At 46.2% G+C, this 19173-nt stretch overlaps 1 protein-coding gene across 4 annotated transcripts in view; it reads left to right on the top strand.

Moving 5' to 3' along the window:
- Window positions 1–19173, top strand: part of ASTN2 (astrotactin 2) — an 853772-nt gene that overhangs the window by 405026 nt on the left and 429573 nt on the right. The window lies entirely within an intron of this gene.

The following is a 19173-nucleotide window of genomic DNA, read 5'->3' as shown; positions in this document are numbered from 1 at the left end:
TAGGTGATGTGAAGAACACTGTCCAATAGGCCATGCTCCACACTCCTAGAAGTGTGCTCCTGTGATGGGCCTCAGTGCCTTATATTTCAACATTATTGCGCTCCTTCTGGGTTTATATAAAATATGAGGGAGGCTAACCCATTATCTGGCTCATCCTGGGATTATTAACGATTATGTCTTATGAGAGAACATCACTTAATAGTATACTGGAGAATCATGAAGGTGAAAGATTTGAGAATGAGATGCTTTCTATTTCATGACTGTGGTATTGGGAGCAGACTTTGGGCTAATCCATAGTTCTTGATGTCCAGGTCAAATTTATTTGTTCCTTATTCATGAAAGGATGAAGACTACATCTTTTCTTTCATGCTTTGCACCTTGTAGTTAACTTCATTATAGACTCACCCTACTGTGTTGTAATTAGTTGCTTACATATCATTCTGTCCCATTATGTGGTGAATCTCTCAAGGTCAAAGAAAATAACTTATTTAGCTTTCTAATCTCCAGCTCCCAGTACATATTGGACAACTACTAGATGTTTATTGATTTAATTAAACCAGTGGTCTTAGATCTGATCCCATCACTATTCTGGAGCTTTTTAGAGGAGGCAGTTTTTGTTTTTGTTTTGTTTTTCCCTACAATTTGATTAAGGGAGGCATTTCAGAAATTTTAATGTTACCAAAAATGGTCCCTGACTTTACTTTTTTTTTTGAGAGAAAGAGAAAGAGAGAGAGAGAATGCGAGTGTGCGGGCATGCATAACCGAGGGTGGGGACGGCAGGGGTGGAGAGAGAAAATCTTAAGTGGACTCCATGCCCAGCGTGAAGCCAGACATGGGGCTCGAACTCATAACCCTGAGATCATGACCTGAGCCAAAAATCAATAGTCAGACACTTAACCAACTGAGCCACCAAGGCACCCCTCTGATTTTACTTTAAAAAAAAACAGATTTTATTTATTTGCTCATGAATGACACAGAGAGAGACAGAGACACAGGCAGAGGGAGAAGCAGGCTCCATGCAGGGAGCTCGATGTGGGACTCGATCCCGGGTCTCCAGGATCACACCCTGGGCCAAAGGCAGACGCTAAACCACTGAGCCACCCAGACGTCCCTGATTTTACTTTTGAAATGGGCTCATACACAGCTTGTTTGCTCCTACATAGGGGCTCAGAATCACACCTTACCACCCCAACTCTTTGTAATTATCATTCTATTGCTGCATAGCTGGCTTTGGGCCATTTTGAATCAAGTTGTTATCAATATGTCTGTGGCATCTTGATAGAAAGCTTTCAAACCCATCTCCTGGGGTTGTGTTTGGGTTGGTCTCTGCTTGGCAATTTGTTTATTCTCACCTTCTCAAATTTTCATGGACAGATGAACCTAGCATGATTTTTCAGGATGTTGATATTTCCCAAAAGAGGTAGTTTTAAAAAGAATAGTTTGTTAAAGGGTAGCACTTAGGAAATGGAGTGGTAATTAGTAAGAACTAAGGTGGTTTTACACACACACATTTTCATGGCAGATTGCCATTATTTCTATTCTTGATAGACTTGAAGTCGGTGAGACTTTGGTAAAGCATGTGCTAAGGTTTCTCTGCATTGCATATTTTTAAAGATGGAGCACAGACCATCTGGTTGAAGACCTATTCTCAAAAGAGACCCAGTGACCTTGATTGAAATCAGCTGAAAGAAGGTCTCCCCTAGCTTTCTTCTAAGTTCTGTACTGTTGACATTGAATTTGTAATTTCAGTGAAGCTACAGATATTAGGCTGTCTGATAATAGTACTCATTCTGGAGCTGAACAGGTCTGAGTTAGAATCCTATCTCTACCATGTATGGACTATGTGATCCTGGCTAAATTCAACTAGCTTACTCTCCATTTTCTTAGCAAAATGGGGATAATAGTAATGCCTTCTTCACCTAGTCTAATGATAATAACTCATAGCTATTGATTATTGACTACCTGCCAAACATTTTGCTAATATTATCTCATTATATTCTTACAACAACCCCATAGGGTGATTTATTATTATTTTAATTCAGATGTTTTTTTTTAAGATTTTATTTATTTATTCATGAGAGACACAGAGAGAGAGGCAGAGACACAGGCAGAGGGAGAAGCAGACTCCATGCAGGGAGCCTGACGTGGGACTCGATCCCGGGACCCCAGGATCATGCCCTGGGCCGAAAGGCAGGCGCCAAACCGCTGAGCCACCCAGGGATCCCTAATTCAGATGTTTTCTAAAAATGATGGCTTCACTACTAAGTGATGAAGCCAAGATTCAACCCATTGTCTCTTCAGCTCCAGAACCCATGTTCTGTTAAGAACATTTTATTTTATTGAAACATCTCCCAAGACTTGTAATGATTAAATAACATAAGATATGTCAACACTGGTATAAAACATATTTCTAGTGTTACATTATATCAATGTTAGCTGAATTGAATTCCAACTATAGTAGAGTTCTGTAGAAACTAGTGATGGTGGGGAAGGCAGCATCAGGAAGGTGGTATACTATGTAAGACTGTTGTGAATGACCATAATCCACAGGATCACTCAGTTGGCTTTTCTAATCCAATCTAAATTATGCTGAATAGCAAGCCAGACAATAAAGGGCCCGGATATTAATCTACATAGACTCTAATAAAACATCTTTGGGAATGAAAAAGAAAGAAAGAAAGAAAGAAAGAAAGAAAGAAAGAAAGAAAGAAAGAAAGAAAGAAAGAAAGAAAGAGAGAGAAAGAAAGAGAAAGAAAGAAAAAAAGAAAAAAGAAAGAAAGAAAGAAAGAAAGAGAAAGAAAGAAAGAAAGAAAGAAAGAAAGAAAGAAAGAAAGAAAGAAAGAAAGAAAGAAAGAAAGAAAGAAAGAAAGAACACTAAGTTGAAAGGGGTGAGAACTTCAAGGGGCATGAGCCAATAACAACGAGACGAGAAGGTTCTTCTGAACTCTTGCTAAGAATGCTGTGCCTGCTTACGTGGAGTGCATCCTATCACCAACTTGAGGCCAGAGCAGGGCTGCTCAGGATGGGAGAGGGGATGGTACTCTGCAGCTATGGGTACTTCTTCTCAAACCTTTCTTTACGAACCACTAAGTTTCTCCTTTAAAGAAAAGTTACACAAACGTTTGAAGAATATTTGGTTTGATTAGGGCACCCAATTATTTTCCTGCTTGGGGATGCCCTCATGCATTCATCTGGTCTTAGAGCAATAGATGACAGCCTTTGAAATCTTACTTCCCAACAATGTCCATTGGTTTCCCTGCAAGGGAGGATAAAAGATTGCAATTGTCACCATTCAAAAGAATCTGTGCTGTGTAAGTTGAGTTTTCCAAGCTGCACTAATAAAGCTTGTTTGACATGACATTGCCCAGGCAAGTGATCATGGGTGTTTAAAGAATTAATAAGTTCCAGTCAGACGATGTGTTAGAAATTAATAAATAATAGATCATAATTATAGATAGCCAATAATAAGCCATAGAATCACAACCAAGAGATTAGAGGAAAGGCTGTTCCAAAGCCAAGTCAGAGAGAAAAAAGATAAGCATTACAGCAGAATTGGAAGGAAAACTTAAAGATGCTTTGCTTGTTGATTTGTTGTTGTTGTTGTTGTGTATTAGTTTGCGACAAGTTATTTGGAAAGTAAAGAATCGCACACTATGGAAGACAGAGCAATTTAGAAGTCAAATATATGGGCTCTTCCCAGTTGGGTGGCTAAATTTAAAACAACTGCTGATAACAAATGTTTGTGAGCTGGAACTCTCATACCTTTATAGTGGGAATATAAATTAATATGACCAGTATGTAAATCTGTTGGGCAGCATCTACTGAAGTTGAATGTACAGAAATGTGTGTCCGGAAATGTGTGTATATGTGCTGCAAATGATACACTCAAGAATGCTAATAGCAGCATTCATTTATACTGCCAAAAAAAGGGTGGAAAAAATCCATGAATGCCCATCAATGACAAAACAGACAATAAATCATAAAATGGTCATACAATGGAATGCTATAATGATGAATATTCACAAAAACAACAGCCACACATATTGCCAACAGTGAACCTCACACATATAATACGGAGTTATGGAAGAGACACAAAAAAATATGTTTACATGAAGATCAAAAAGAGTAAAAAATGAGTCTGTGCTGTTAGAAGAAATGATAAGCATTGCCTTTGGGTGAGAGAGAGAGCAGTGACTGGGGGGAAGGATTTATGTGATGCTGACAATGTTTGATTTCTTGATCTGGGTGGTGGTTATAGGAATGTTTTCACCTGTAAAAATTCACCAAGCTGTACAGAGATGATTTACACACTTTTCTCTATGTATGCTGTATTTTGCTTAAACATGCAGCTTATTATGTAAGGTGGTTCTTTTTTTTCTTTTTCTTTCTTTCTTTCTTTCTTTCTTTCTTTCTTTCTTTCTTTCTTCTTTCTTTTTTTTCTTTTTCTTTTTCTTTTTCTTTTTCTTTTTCTTTTTCTTTCTTTTTCTTTTTCTTTTTCTTCTTCTTTTTCTTTTTCTTTTTCTTTTTCTTTTTCTTTTTCTTTTTCTTTTTCTTTCTTTTTTTAAAGCATAGGCTACAGGAGCCCAGCTGAATTGCATGAGTTCAAATCCCACCTCTACTGCTTGCTCCATTCTTGAGCTTTTCTGGAGCTGTGTTTCTCCTTGTGGATAATGTGGGTAGAAGATTATACCATGTGAGGTGTGTTGAGACTCAAATGACATAATGCATTGTAAAGCATGGAGTTTGGCACATGGGAATTTTCTAGAAGCATTAGTTATTGTGTTTGTTTTTACTGTAGCATAGTAGAACGTAATTTTGTTCTCTTTTTTTTTTCTTTAAATTCAATCGGCCAACATATAGTAAGCCATTAGGTTCAGATGTAGTTTGCAGTGATTCATCAGTTGCACGTAACACCCAGTCCTCATCCCCCCACCCACCTCCCCTCCAGGACCGTCAGTTGATTTCGGAGAGATAAGAGTCTTTCATGATTTGTCTCCCTTTCTGATTTTTCCCCATTCAGCTTTCCCTCCCTTCCCTTTCTCCCTCTTTTTTATTATTTTGATTACCCCCTCCCTTCCCTTTCTCTCTCTTTTTGATTATTTTCTCCTTCTTTTGCTAAAAGGCTGCATCCAATCTATGATACATCTTAAAATCAGTAGTGTCTTAGTATTGAGAGCTCCCATTCATCCCTTTGTCATGGGGCTCGAGGAAGACTGAAATGAACCTACAGAGTCTGGTATGGTGTGGTAGGTCTGCTGGCTTTACGTATATGGCAATACGTGCAGAAGGAATGCAGGGACACGTTTGCCGTACACATGGGGTGCCTGGGGCAAGGGTGAAAAGGGAAGAAGCAATTCCTGACCAAAAGATTTAGGAAAAGTATTTTCAGGAGAGAACATTAGCAATTAACCTTGAGTTGTGGATAGATTTGGCTACGAAGAATCTAAGGCAAGAGAGAAGGCTTTCAAGTCTAAGGGGTTGGAGGGCCAAAGAAGAGAACTCTCCCCTGGGGGACAGCTCCCATGCCTCAGCCTGTCCCAGCAGGCAGCTGCCGGGAATGAGATTGTCAGACACTAACGATGTCAGCCTCAAAGGTACTCGACTGAGTTCTAGTTAAATTGCATAGACTCCTTTCAATTCTAAAAGCCTTAGCTGGGCCCCTTCTGTGTGCCAGGCACCGTGCCAGGTACCCTAGGAATACAGAGATAATAAGGCCCACCTCTGCTTTCAGGAATTTCACTCTAGCCAGGAGCACGGAACAAGATACTGACTTGAGAGATGAAATAAAAGATACTCGTGGAGAGAAAAGGGTGGCAAACAACACTTATTTCTACACACTGGGCCTTCTTCACAGTTTCACCCAGAGCCGATTCTTCTTGTAAGAGAGACGCAAGAATAGCTATTATAGTTGGAATAATAATCATCCACAAAGCCCAGCTTTTGGAGCCCCTCAGTGATTTTTCTATGATCTCAAATCAATGAAAATGAAACAGTGAACTACTGTTAATTCCTGCACAATTTTGAAAGAATAATAGGATATCAGAATGAAAGTTAGCGCTGCTCACTTGGTGACAGTTTTCACATTGAATTAGTTCAAAATAGAATTAGGAATGGTTCCTTGTTCTTTTGGCCTTTCAGTTGCGAGCCCTAAGGATTTACTGAGCACCTACTATACACCAGGCTAAGTGTTAGATAAAAATCTTCAAACAGGGATCCCAGTTGCATTAGCTGAGACAAAATTGCAAACAAAAAGATGTCGTACTTGGTGACAGTGGAAGAGGATGGAGGGAAAGGTCAGGACAGAGAAGGATACAAGGGTGGAGGTGAGTAAGCTCCCCGGAGGATAAAAGGGGAAGCCTTACAGAGGAGCGACCTCCGAGCCCGACTGGGAAGTATTGGCGGGAAGTCACCAAGTCACTGGGTCTCAGACCGTGGTCCCTGGACCAGTACCGTCAGGGTACCTGGGAAGTTGTTGGGAAGGCAATGTTGTGGGAGACTGATGATGACCCCAGAGGTATGAGCACCAATTCCTAGAACCTGTAAGTGTCCCCTTATTTGGAAAAAGGATTTTTGCAGAAGTGGTTAAGCACCTTAAGATAGGTTGATTATCCTGGATTCTCTGAATGGGCCCAAAGTACCCTAATAAGTATCCTTATAAGAGAGCAATGGTGTAAGTGCTTTAGTGAAATGAGCTCATTGAATCCTCACCCATTATGAGCTCTGGAGCTCCCGTTAATGCAGGAGGAAGCTAAGGCTCAGAGAGGTCATGCAGCTTGGCAGCTGACAACAGCCAGCTGATAAGGGGCAGAAGCATGATTCGAATCCTGAGAATCTGCCCCCTGACTCTGTGCTTCTCATGTCTAGGCTGTGATGGCTCCATTTGTCCTTCTGGGAGACACTTGCCAGGGTCCCAGGTCAGTGTCTGCAGGGGCAAAGTGCTCTGTCTGCATAGCCAGCCCTGGGTCCCTGAGCCGCCCTCGAAGCCGGTGAGGGCACAGGCTGCTTTACCGTGTGGATTGAGGTTACAGACCGCTCCAGCCCGCTCCCCAGGGCTGACGGCCAGTGGATGGATGCTGGGACAAAACCCACAGAGGTTCTCTCCCTGGACAAGGCACGGGGTCTGGAAGGGGCAGGCTTGACAGGGGAGCCTCTGGTTCCACGTGTCTGGAGTGGGGTGCAGTGGGCACGTGGCAGAGGGCACAGTGACTGTAGGAGCGGAATCAGAACAAGGGCGCTGTCTTCCTCTTTCCTTCCTCAGCTGTGGGCCACCTGGCCTAGTGGAACCCCTGAGGGCACTCGCGGAGAGCGCCCCCAGCAGGTACTCCTATGTGAATGCTCCGGATCCTGGAATCTGGCTTTTGCCCAGACGCTACCTCCAGTCAGATGCAGTGTGTTCTGGAGATGTGGGCCGAGCATCTTAAGGTGGCAGCCTCAACAGAAGCGCTCTAGATGCTTCCCTGTGGGATGGACGCTGTGCTAGTTTTAAAAAATAAATCAGAAAGGGAAGAAGCAGTTGGAAAGAGCGTAGGATTGGCATCCTACGGACCCGGATATGAATCTTGGTGCACGATTTGTGACCTGAGCTCTTTGGGTCAAGTAACCTGCCTTCTCCCATCTTTCCCTTTTGGAACCTAGAAGACAGGGATGGTTGTGTTTTCCGCAGATGGTTGTGAAGATTATATAATGCGTTTAGAGGAACTAGTAGAGCACCTTACATGCGATGGGTGTTCAATGAGTCAAGTGTTTCAGAAGCTTTACAGATGTTGTACAACAAATAAAGGAGTAACCGCAGGATACATTTGGATCAGGTGATAAAAGACATAGTTCACAGTGAAGAGAAGGGAGGTGTTCATGCTTCCTCTTGATCCTACCTAGGCATGGATGGCAGAGGCGAGGGGAGGTACGAGCAGCAGGGCATGAGGATACGTAGGGTAGGCAGGACTGAGGCAGGTGATAGCATTACCCTGGGGTGCCTGGATGGGAAGACCTGGGAAAGCAGAGTCTGGGGAGGGGAGGCCGTTGATTCAGGCCTTATATGGTTCAGTACTCACGAGGCCTCCCTCCTTGTCTTTGCCTTCCTCATAACCTCAACAGCTTTTATTAATGATGGTGATGTGTGTCTACTCATGGCGGACAACTTTGAAGTTCATCCCGGCGGGGACGTGGAGACAGAGCGGGCTTCCTCAGCCTTCAGTGTACGGATTCCCCGCCGTGCTTCACCCACGTTCCCTTCCTTACTGGTTACTCACATAGCGTTCCTTTCTCAGAGGTGCCAGAGAACGTGGGTAGGCAACCTACTTGCCCCCTTGAAACACACAACAGACGAGGACTGAGCAAAAGGAATGGTGTGGGTTCCAGAAAAGTGCCTGAGTTCAAATCCCAGCCCCACTACTCATGAGGTGCCCTTGGGCAAGTGACTTAAACTTTCTGAGTCTCTGTTTCTTATCGTAAACGTGACAGAATTGTCAATATATCTTTGGATGTTTTTGAGACTTGAATCACGTATAAACTCTTAGCCCCACGGTCCTAGATAATAATGAGTAACATGTATTGAACACTTACTTTGTGCCAGGCCCTGTCCAAGCCTGTGCTAGTGCTGACTTTTCACAAGAGCTCAATGATGGGGTCACTATTACTTATAGGTGAAGAAACTGAGGCACAAAACATTTAATGTCTTGCTGCAGCGTGTCATGAGTAGTGAGTGGCAAAATCAAGACTTGAACTCAAGTTCAAACAGTCTGGTGACTGCTCAGTATTGTTGATGCGGGGGGATCTCTAATTGAGCTCTGGGCCCTTTGGATTTTCTGTCTTCATCTTTGTTGACCGAATAGTGCATTGAGTGTGTATGTGTGTGTGTGGGTGGGGGGGCTGTGTGCAAGTCCATTCCATGCTAGTGAAAGAAGAAATAGGAAATAGGAAAAGGGGGAGGCCATGAGAGGACGGTAAGGAGCCTGTTTGGCACTCACAGCTGGGTTCATGGAGTTTAGCATTAGTATTTGCCCTGTACCACCACATGGCTCCCTCCCTCTAGGAGGGTGAGGCCCCTCTGAGAAGCATTACTTTAAAGGCCTCCCACAGTCCCGCAAAAGGACCTCAGCCATCCCTCCATCTCTTCACGTCCTCGCTGCCTGTCACTCAGCCAAGTGAGCCTGGAGACATATATATTTTCCCCCATTTCAGTTTAGCGATCATAATAAAAGTGAAGTCTATTAGGATGAGTTTCTGCCTAGGCTCGGTAAATCTCTTCAAACACCATTCAGCACCAGATTTCTGTTAGTCTTTGCCACTGGGGAGGCTGGAGCGCGCGCCAACTGTGAGCTCAGGCTCAGAACCCACGACACAGCCTCTGCTAAATGAAACTCAAATGGAGACTTCGGAATATAAATATTGAAGTGACCCAGGTTGGATAAAGGGGAACCAGTTAGCTAAGCTTCTCTCTTACATGCAGGAGATGCTAAATTATTAAAACTTTAATAAATGTAATAATAAATATTTGATGTTGAATTATAGAAGGCTTTGCAGATACAGTGAATCTGAGAAACGACTTGTTATATCTGCATTAGAAGTTAAACACTTTTCAAATGGGACTTTGGATGTTGAAAGGGGACTGCAGCTCTTTAGATAAGAAGAGAGACAGGGAGGGATCCCTGGGTGGCGCAGCGGTTTGGCGCCTGCCTTTGGCCCAGGGCGTGATCCTGGAGACCCGGGATCGAATCCCACGTCGGGCTCCCGGTGCATGGAGCCTGCTTCTCCCTCTGCCTATGTCTCTGCCTCTCTCTCTCTCTCTGTATGACTATCATAAAAATTAAAAAAAAAAAAAAAAAAAAAAAGAAGAGAGACAGGGAGACGTGAAAGTGTAATTTTTGGCAAGCATGCTGGGCAGGTGGTCAGGATGCCTGGGTCCGGGTCCTGACATTACATAAGGACAGTTTTAAGTGGCATTCTGGGCATGCCTGCCCTGCCAGAGGCCTTCTGCACAGCACCTCATAAGTGATCCTTAGAGTCATCTTCCCAAGGTCAATGCTACTTTTGTCCCCCCATTTCGCAGATGAGGATGTGACATTCTAAGATCTGAAGCAGCACAGCTGGTGAGAAGGGTCAGGATTTGAACACAGAGCTTCGGGCTTCAGGGACCTACTGCACCCATGATGCCTCCATGCCCCCCTTCCTCTGCCTCACTGTGTAGCAACCCTTTCGGCTCACTATCAGCGTGTTTTTGGTTTCGGGAGGCAAAAGCCCAATTCAAATGAGCTTAATGACAGCTTTATTGGAAGGGTGCCATGGGAAGAGGGGGATATTAGCTGAGCCACAGCGGCGAGAAGGGTTGAAGAATTATATGACATTAGGGTTCCATCTTGCTTCTGCATCATCCCATGATGACTTCTTTCTCTCCTTGTACACAGTGACATCCTCCCCACTCCCACCCCATGGCAGGGGTTGTGATAACCATGAGTCCCCCAGACTTTTGTGCTCTTACTCCCCCAAATAGTGAATGCTTCTCCTTCTGGAGTTGAAGTTTGAAAAATACTAGAGAAGAAATCTTGTTGGCCTGGCATGGGTTAGGAGCTCCCCTCCAGATGAGCCATCGCTGGTTAGGGAGCAGGATCACAAAATACAGAGACAGCCATGGAAGGAAGGGGGGCAGGAACCATGAGCTGAACGTGTACTCCAACCCCATGTCTTCAGAACCCTCCCTGGCCTTCTAGTTCTTCATCACCCTAGAGACTGGACTGAACCACAGATGGTGGCTATCGGACATCTCATGTGCTAACTCTAGTTAATGGGTTGGGGCTGTCTATGATATTACAATAAGATTTCTAAGGCTGCGGACCAGACTCAGCTGGGAAAAGCCTCATGATCAACCCATAATGCCGGCCTTCCGTGTCGGATGGGAGTTGTGACAGAAGGATCAGGCGTTTGCCAGCTCTGATCTTGGTGGTATTCAGAGGTCCTTTCCTTTTTGTGTCTGACGACTCAATGGCTGTGTTCCCTGGTAAAATCGAAGAGAGATTTTTGGTTGCTGAGGTGCAGGAGACAGATAATCACGTGGATTGAGATATTGAGGATGAATTAGAAATGGAGCTTACTCCGTCTACCTGTTTTTATCCATCTATCTGTTATCTCAGGGGGGTGTATTTGGATAATTTCATCTTGGTTCCAACAAGTTTCCTGAAATAGATTTCTGGCTTGAGATAGAGTTGAGGCCTCCCTATAGGTGCTTCCTAGCTACTGTCTGGCACCATCACTGTCACTTGTAATGTATTAAAAATGGAACACTCTAATTTAGGCTGTAAACAAACCACCCACATTATAAGGGTCTCGAACTGCACCTTAGAATTCCAAAGGCATGTTGAAACAATTACAAGCTCACCAACCGAAAGTGACCTTCTGAGTCATTTTTTCCCTCTCCATGCAATGACATGGATGGTTCTGGGTCAGTAAAATCCACCCTCTGCCTACAGGTGTCTCACGGCCTCCTGCTATGTTGGCTGTCGTGGTCTCACAATGCTCCCTTCGATATCCTTGCTCTGGTCTCACCAAAACCAGCCAGGCTTTAAATTTTTCAGGTAGTTACTGATGGAAAGTGATCATCACGATAAACTAAATTAAGCAAGCATTTGCCTTCAAAGACCTACTCATTGGGATTGGGTAGGACCACCCATATCCTTAGTACATCTTCTGCTAGGTAAGTCCCAACCCCCCTTTTACCCAACACACACACATACATGCCCCAATGCAGTCTGATCAGAAAGATGATTTGGATATTTCACTGAATAATGAACTAATCTGGATATTGGGCCTAAGTCTTTTTCCCAGCATTCACCAAGGAAACCAATATCAAAGAGGGCCCCAGCAGAAGTAGGTGGGTTGCTCAAGCTGGGAAGGGTCTGAAAAGAGGCTGTTCACAAAGTTGGGGAAGGTCTAGAAAAGCAACAAGGGATATGCAGTAGACCAGCTGGTGTCAGTGGGTTAAGGTGAGGGGTGAGGGTACCAGAACCTGGAGAGAGAATTGCACGCAGAATACTGCCTGACAGGAGCTATGGCCTTCAGTCTAGAGACACAGGCAGGACAAAATCCGGGGGAATAAGTGACCCAACCTCACTCCACCGGTTCCCATCAGACCTTCTGCTGGTACCCCCTGTCCCTGCCATTGGCAGACCCAATGGGAGCCCAGACAAGAGAGTCCATTGAGCCTGTCCACCAGAGTCAGCCTCCTGAGGCACAAAGGAAGGAAAAGATGGGCTGAGGGTTGACACAGGGGAATAAATGGAAGAGACCCAGCATCAAAGCACAACCTTTCCATTCTACCTTCAAAATATCCTCAAAATGTCCATGTCTCTCTATCTTCCCTGACACTCCCAGGCTCAGACTCTCCCAAAGAGTCTCCCTGCTTTCGGTACCTGCCCCCCCACCCCCATACACATGCCCAATCCAAACACTACCCACATTGGGCCATGCCTACCTCCTGCTGGAACCATTTGGAGCCCCTCAACCTCCCTCTCACCAGCCTCAGAATCAACATCCAAGCCATTTCACCAGGCACACAGTAACACTTCAGGATCTGGGGACTGTCCCCTCTGTGATCTCATTTCCCACCCTGTCCCTATTTACCATTCCCTCAAAATGCCAGATGCTTTCCTATCTCATTGTCTTCACGCGTGTCATTCTTCTGCCTAAAATGTCCTCCTACTCACACAGGCTGCCGTGTCCCTGGCACACACCTCCCCATCCACCACAGCCTTGCAGAAGTGGCACTGCCTCTGAGCAGCCTTTCCAGAACATGTCCTCCTTCCATCTACTGGAGGCATGACCCCCTTCTCACATTGTTTATTATGCTGTATTGTAAAAATCCATCTTGCCTTAGAGGGGTTCCAAACAATACCAGTGCTTTGTGGTTAGGAAATGTAACATTTTTTTTAATTTTTTAAATTTATTTATGATAGTCACAGAGAGAGAGAGAGAGAGGCAGAGACACAGGCAGAGGGAGAAGCAGGCTTCATGCACTGGGAGCCCGATGTGGGATTCCATCCCGGGTCTCCAGGATCACGCCCTGGGCCAAAGGCAGGCACCAAACCGCTGTGCCACCCAGGGATCCCTGTAACAACATTTTTAAAAAAGGAAAGGTGTCTAATCTGAAGGTTTAAGAAATCCTATGATAAATGCAGTTGCTACATTGATTTCCTTAGTGGAAGCATTCCTAAGGATGGAATGAGCATCTCGAGTCTTTAGGACGCGGGATCTGCACATGGTCTCCCCAAGGGTATCTAATGATGTTAGGCTCAGGACCAACATTCCTGGAGACCCACTTCAGGTAGTTCCGCAGTAGTCCACTGAGGTTCATAGGCCACACAGGTGACACCAAACAGTAGAGAAAGGGAGGACGACACACATTTCTTGGGAAGGCCAGAGTGGAAGAGAGCCTGACTCTCTCTGATGAGCTAATGAGTCAGGCCAGCTGCTGCCGAGATCCACATTCTGTCTCCTTGACCCTGGAGAAGGCACATGGCCCTCATGGAAGGTGCAGGCTTAGAAACATGCCTATGTTTCCATTCCTCATAGAGTAGGCATGTTTGGATGCTCCACAGGAGGATCAAATCCTGGTTGATTAGAGCTATAGGATCACCTAGAACCGGGAGGGAAGGAAAAGGGAGTTAGCAAGGAGAGAAAGTAGTGAAAAAGAAGAAAACCTTCATAACCACCTAGCCTTGTGGGACCTTTAGCTCAGAATAGCCCAGACATCCATGGCACCAGCTGTGGTGCTGGATGCTCTCCTTCAAAACCCAACAGGGCCACCCCTATCCGGGTATGGGGACCTTGCTCTGCCTGTTTCCACATTTACAAACAAAGACGGTTGCCCATACCCCATCAGATCACTTTGAAAATCAAATGAGTTTTTGTGTGATGAGTTTGGCACAAAAAATATCAGCCATCATAGGGAGCCTTCATTAGGCTTTTAAAGACAATCTTGCCATTCAAAAGGAATTATGATTCACATTCTTTGCAAACTCCATTTTCCCTTCTTTGGACTTTGCATTCAGTAAGTACTCAGTACGTACGTGATGATTGAGTCATTGGAATAGAACCAAAGAGGACTAAGAGATTCTTGTCATTGTGCACAACAGCTAAGATGTGGAAACAACGTTGTAGGGGTCTGTCAACAGTTGAATAGATAAGCAAGATGTGGTACATACGTACAATGGGATACTATCCAGCCTTAAAAAGGAAGAGGATTTTGACGTGCTACCACGCGGATGAACCCGGAGGATATATTAAGGGAAATAACCTGTCACAAAAGCACAAACGCTATGCAGTTCCACTTGCATGAGGTATTTAGAGCACTCAGAAATCACAGAGATGGAAAGTAGAATGGTGATTGCCAAGGGCTGAGGGGAGAGGGGAAGGGGTTATTGTTTAATAGGTTTAGAGTTTCAGCTTTACAGGATGAAACAGTTCTGGAGGTGGATAGTGGTGATGGTAGCATAATGTGAGTGTACACAATGTCACTGAACTGCACACTTAAAAAAGATGAAGATAGCTAAATGTTTCTACATTTAAAAAAAAAAAAGGAAAAAAATGAGGAAATGGGAGAGAATGGTTTTAGGGGGAAGGCAGAAGCATGCATGGCCATCCCGGCCAGTCCTAGGAAGCCACGCCAGACACCTCAGAGGCATCTTAGGTAGAGAGTCCCTGGAGCAGAGTATGGCTCTGTAGTGCATCCTTCCCACCCTCCTCCCCTCCAGGGCCTCTTTTAGCCCTGGTGACATCCTCCTGTGTACAGTGAGACTGGGTTAGCCACACTGAAATGGAACAGCTTGAGAGGGTGTGTGACATTTGCACCCTGGGCTCGCACAGGTGTTGTAGGATGGCTGAGTCAGCTGTGAGGGTGTCCAGCCCAGTGGCGTGAATACAGGTTCAGGAAATGGGAAGGGAATCTACATATCCCAGAAGGGCCTGGTCTTGGGGGAAGGAACTTGGTTGCCCATGATAGCCAAGAGACTATAGGTCAAAAGAGAAAGCCTCGCTTCCCTCATCCACAAGATGGGCTTTAGAGGAATGATTCAGTTCCTGGGGGGCGGGGGTGGCAATCTCTGGGAATATTTTTTGGTGGCTACAGTGGGCACGTGCTGCTGGTATCTAGAGGGTAGAGGTAGGGATGTTGTCAAACGTTCTACAGTGCACAGTCCACCCCCTCCAGAAAGGAATTCCCCAGCTCCCAAAGTCAATAAAGAATCACCCAAACCCAAATTTCGATCGTGTCAAGGTTGGGAAGCCCTACTTAGACGAAGTCGTATTATCCCCATTGAACAGATGAGAAATGAGGCTCAGGAGGTAGGATTTCAAATTCATGGACCTTCCATTACAGCACAGCCTCCCAGAGCACCCAGCCTCAAGGGGCGAGGGCACAGTGCAGATGATGAAGCTACGGGGTGAAGCAAATACAAGGACGGGCCAGCCCACGTGGACTTAGTCCCAGGGAGCCAGGAGGCAGGGCAGTGTCCTGAGCCCGGGGCAGGGAGGCCGGCTGGGCTGCTTGGTCCCTGTCCGGCCTGGCACTGGGGTGAGGAGGGGCACGGTGGCAGGTCGCCCTCTTGGGGGGAGGACACGGCAGCAGGTGATCCTTGGGGGGGGAGCACGGCAGCAGGTCACCTCCCAGGGGACACGGCAGCAGTAGGTCTCCCTCCGGGGTTGGGGGGCCACGGCGGCAGGCCACCCTCCCGGGGGCACAGTGGCAGGTCACCCTGGGGGGGGGGGCACAGCAGCAGGTCACCCTCCCAGGGGACACGGTGGCAGGTCACCCTCCCAGGGGGCACCACAGCAGCCTGCGCCTCCGAAAGGGAACCGGGCCCACCCCTCCCTCCCTCGCCGTGATGGATTTTGAACATTAAAAAAAAGTTTAGAGCCCCAGCCGGGCCGGCATAAATCGCAGGGCTCGGTACAGCAGCAGCAGCAGACTTCTGGCCCCGTCACCTTGGCAACGGGAGCACAGCTTGCACGCGCACAAAAGCGCTGCTCCCGCCGGCCTGCGCAGCCTGATGGAGAGCCAAGCGCTCGGAGAAAGGACGTGTTCTCTGGAACTCACTGGCCATTTGTCTTCATTGGGCACCGAGCGAGCCCCTTGCTCTTTCTCTCCTCTCCCCGTCCCCAGCCAACAGGTTGTTCTCCATCCTCTCCTCTGCGTGGAGGCTGTCTTCTTTTTATTTTATTAAAATTTTTTTTATTGAAGTTCAATTTGCCAACATATAGCATAACACCCAGTGCTCATCCCATCGAGCACCCCCCTCAGTGCCCGTTACCCAGTCACCCCGCCCCCGCCCACCTCCCCTTCCACCACCCCTAGTTCGTTTCCCAGAGTTAGGAGTCTCTCAGGTTCTGTCTCCCTCTCTGATATTTCCCACTCATTATATGGTCTCATTCATTTGGGGAATATAAAAAATAGTGAAAGGGAATAGAGGGGAAAGGAGAGAAAATTAATGTCTTCTTCTTTTTAACCTGTGCTCCCAAGAGCAGGCAGAGAAGATCCCAATTGGAGCCTGCAAAGACGCTAATGGGCCTGGCCTCCCCCCTCCCCCCAGAGCTTGGAGCTCACACCGTAGCTCCCACGTGTTGAGCACCAGTCCGTGGGGGCAGCATGCAAGGATTTCCTCCACGACCGTGGCCCACAGCTCTCTTGGATTGTCTTCCCACCTCCCTGACCCTGGCCTCCGAGTCATCGTCTGCATGCAGCTGGAGTGGATTCCTGAGGTGTCAAACCTGCTTTAGACCTTCCCATCCCTCCCCTTGCCTGCGGTCCAGGAGACAGAGCCCAGACCTCTCAGTGTGACCCACAACCGTGGGGGTCTGTCCCTGCTCCCCTCTCTCTCTCTCTCCAGCTACATCCTCAAGGTCCTTCCTCCAGGCTCCAGCCTGCTTGAGCGCTTTTAGTACCCCCCACGTTTCTTGTTCTTCCTGCCTAGAATGTGGGCTTCACTTGCCCCTTCATCTTGGTGCCTTGTACTCATCCAACAGAACTCAGCCTATGCCACCTCCTCCAGGAAGCCTTACCTGATCCTGCAACCCTTTCTCCATGCGTGTCCACAGCACCTGACGTCTCCCCTTGTCACGCTCAACTTCAGACAGTGCCGTTCAGTGAGCCCTAGTGTATTGTCCAGTCACTGTTTCCTCTCTCTGGGCATCGCTATCCTCTCCGCACATCACCTCCTGCTTTCACTGCTGACATTCATATGCTGAGGCTCCACATGGTAGCCAAGGGATCTTTTTCCCCCCAACACAATCACCTGGTTATGTCATTCCCCTGATTGGACTCATTTCGTGGGTCTCTCCCAACACAAGAAGCTCAGACTCCTTGCATGTTCCCTGCCTCTACCTATGGCCAACATCCTACCCTGCTCTGTGCCTGGCCACCTGCCTTGGTTCATTTCTGGGTGTCTTTTCTTTTTTTTAAGATTGTATTTCCTTATTCATGAGAGACACAGAGAGAGAGACAGAGACACAGGCAGAGGGGGAAGCAAGTTCCCTGCAGAGAACCTGATGCGGAACTTGATCCCAGGGCCCTGGGATCACGGCCTGAGCTGAAGGCAGATGCTCAGCCACAGAGCCCCCCAGGTGCCTCTTTTTCTGGGTGTCTTTTATGCATGCTTGTCTTCAGGCCTTTTCTGAACCCAGAACATCTGCCCTCTCACCACCAGTTTCAAGGAGTATGGCTATTTCTACTCCTCCTTCAGACTTCAGTTTAAATGTTCTTCCAGAGGGTTAGGTCTTATTAGATAAGGGTAATTCAGTGGCTCTCAACCCCAAATAATGCATGTAACCTGGTGAATTTTTAAAAATCATGGAAGCATGCCACCACTGATGGTTGGAAGAGGAACAGGAGAGGCATGTCTGGGTGGCTGAGTCACTTAAGCATCCAACGCTTGGTTTCGGCTTGTCATGACCTCCTGGTCATGGTTTGGAGCCTCACGTCAGGCTCTGTGCTCAGCGTAGACTCTGCCTCAGGTTCTCCCTCCCTCTCCCTCCCACTCACTCACTCATTCTCTCTCAAATAAATAAAATCGTTAAAAAAAAAAAGGAGGGACAGGATATTTGCATAATCTGAAAGTATCTCTCCAGAAGTAACCTTCTGATATGAGCCACTGAGATGGGCAGAGCATCACTTCTGGGGTATTTCTCCCCAGAACGCAAAACCTGAGTGTAATTCGGAAGAAACATGAGGCAGAGCCAGATTGAGGGAAATTCTACAAAGTAGCTGACCTATGTCTTTAAGAACATGTGGGTCACCAAAGACACAGCTGGCCAAGGAGCTGTCCACATTAAAAGAACCCCAAGAGGCTGACAACTGAGTCTAGTGCCTGAGCTTGGGTTTTTTATTCTCTTTTTTTTTTCAGCTTTACTGAGGTATGATTGACAAATAAAATTGTGATATATTTAAAGTGTACAACGTGATGAGTTGATACATGTTTACATTGTGAGAGGATGCCTACCACGCTGAGATTTTCTTTGGTTGTAAAGAATATTGGTGGAGGGTGCCTGGCTGATAGTCCGTGGAGCATGTGGCTCTTGATCTTGGGTTTGTGCGCTTGAGCCCCATGTGGGGTGTCGGAGATGACTTAAAAATAAAATCTTAAAGTCAGTGGGACACTTGAAGAAATCTGTACATTAGGTGATAGTACTGCATCACTGATAATCTCCTGATGTACATAATTATACTAGAAAAGTTGTAAAACACATATCTTTGGGTTTGGAAAATTCATACTGAGGTATTAAAGGTAAAGGAACATCATGTCTTTAACTTAATCTCGAATAGTTAAGAAGCAATAATGTGTGTCTGTGCCATGCGAACATATAGATCACACACATTCACACTTGCACACGCTCTGTATCCAGAGAGGGAGACAGAGTAAACAGGAAAAAACATGAGAAATTGGGATGTATGAGTCCTCAACTTTGTTCATTTTTTAGATTGTTTCAATTCTTCTAAGTTCCTTGTATTTTCTTATGAATTCTGGGATGAGCTTGTACATTTCTTGGGCAGCTCCGGTGGCTCAGCAGTTTAGCGCTGCCTTCAGCCCAGGGCGTGATCCTAGAGACCTGGGATCGAGTCCCATGTCAGGCTTTCTGCATGGAGCCTGCTTCTCCCTCTGCCTCTCTCTCTCTCTCTCTCTCTCTCTCTCTCTC

Source organism: Canis lupus, chromosome 11 (assembly GCF_003254725.2).
Source record: "Canis lupus dingo isolate Sandy chromosome 11, ASM325472v2, whole genome shotgun sequence".
NCBI lineage: Eukaryota > Metazoa > Chordata > Mammalia > Carnivora > Canidae > Canis > Canis lupus.
The sequence above is the reverse complement of the archived record's forward strand: the minus strand, read 5'-3'. Positions and strand labels throughout refer to the sequence as shown.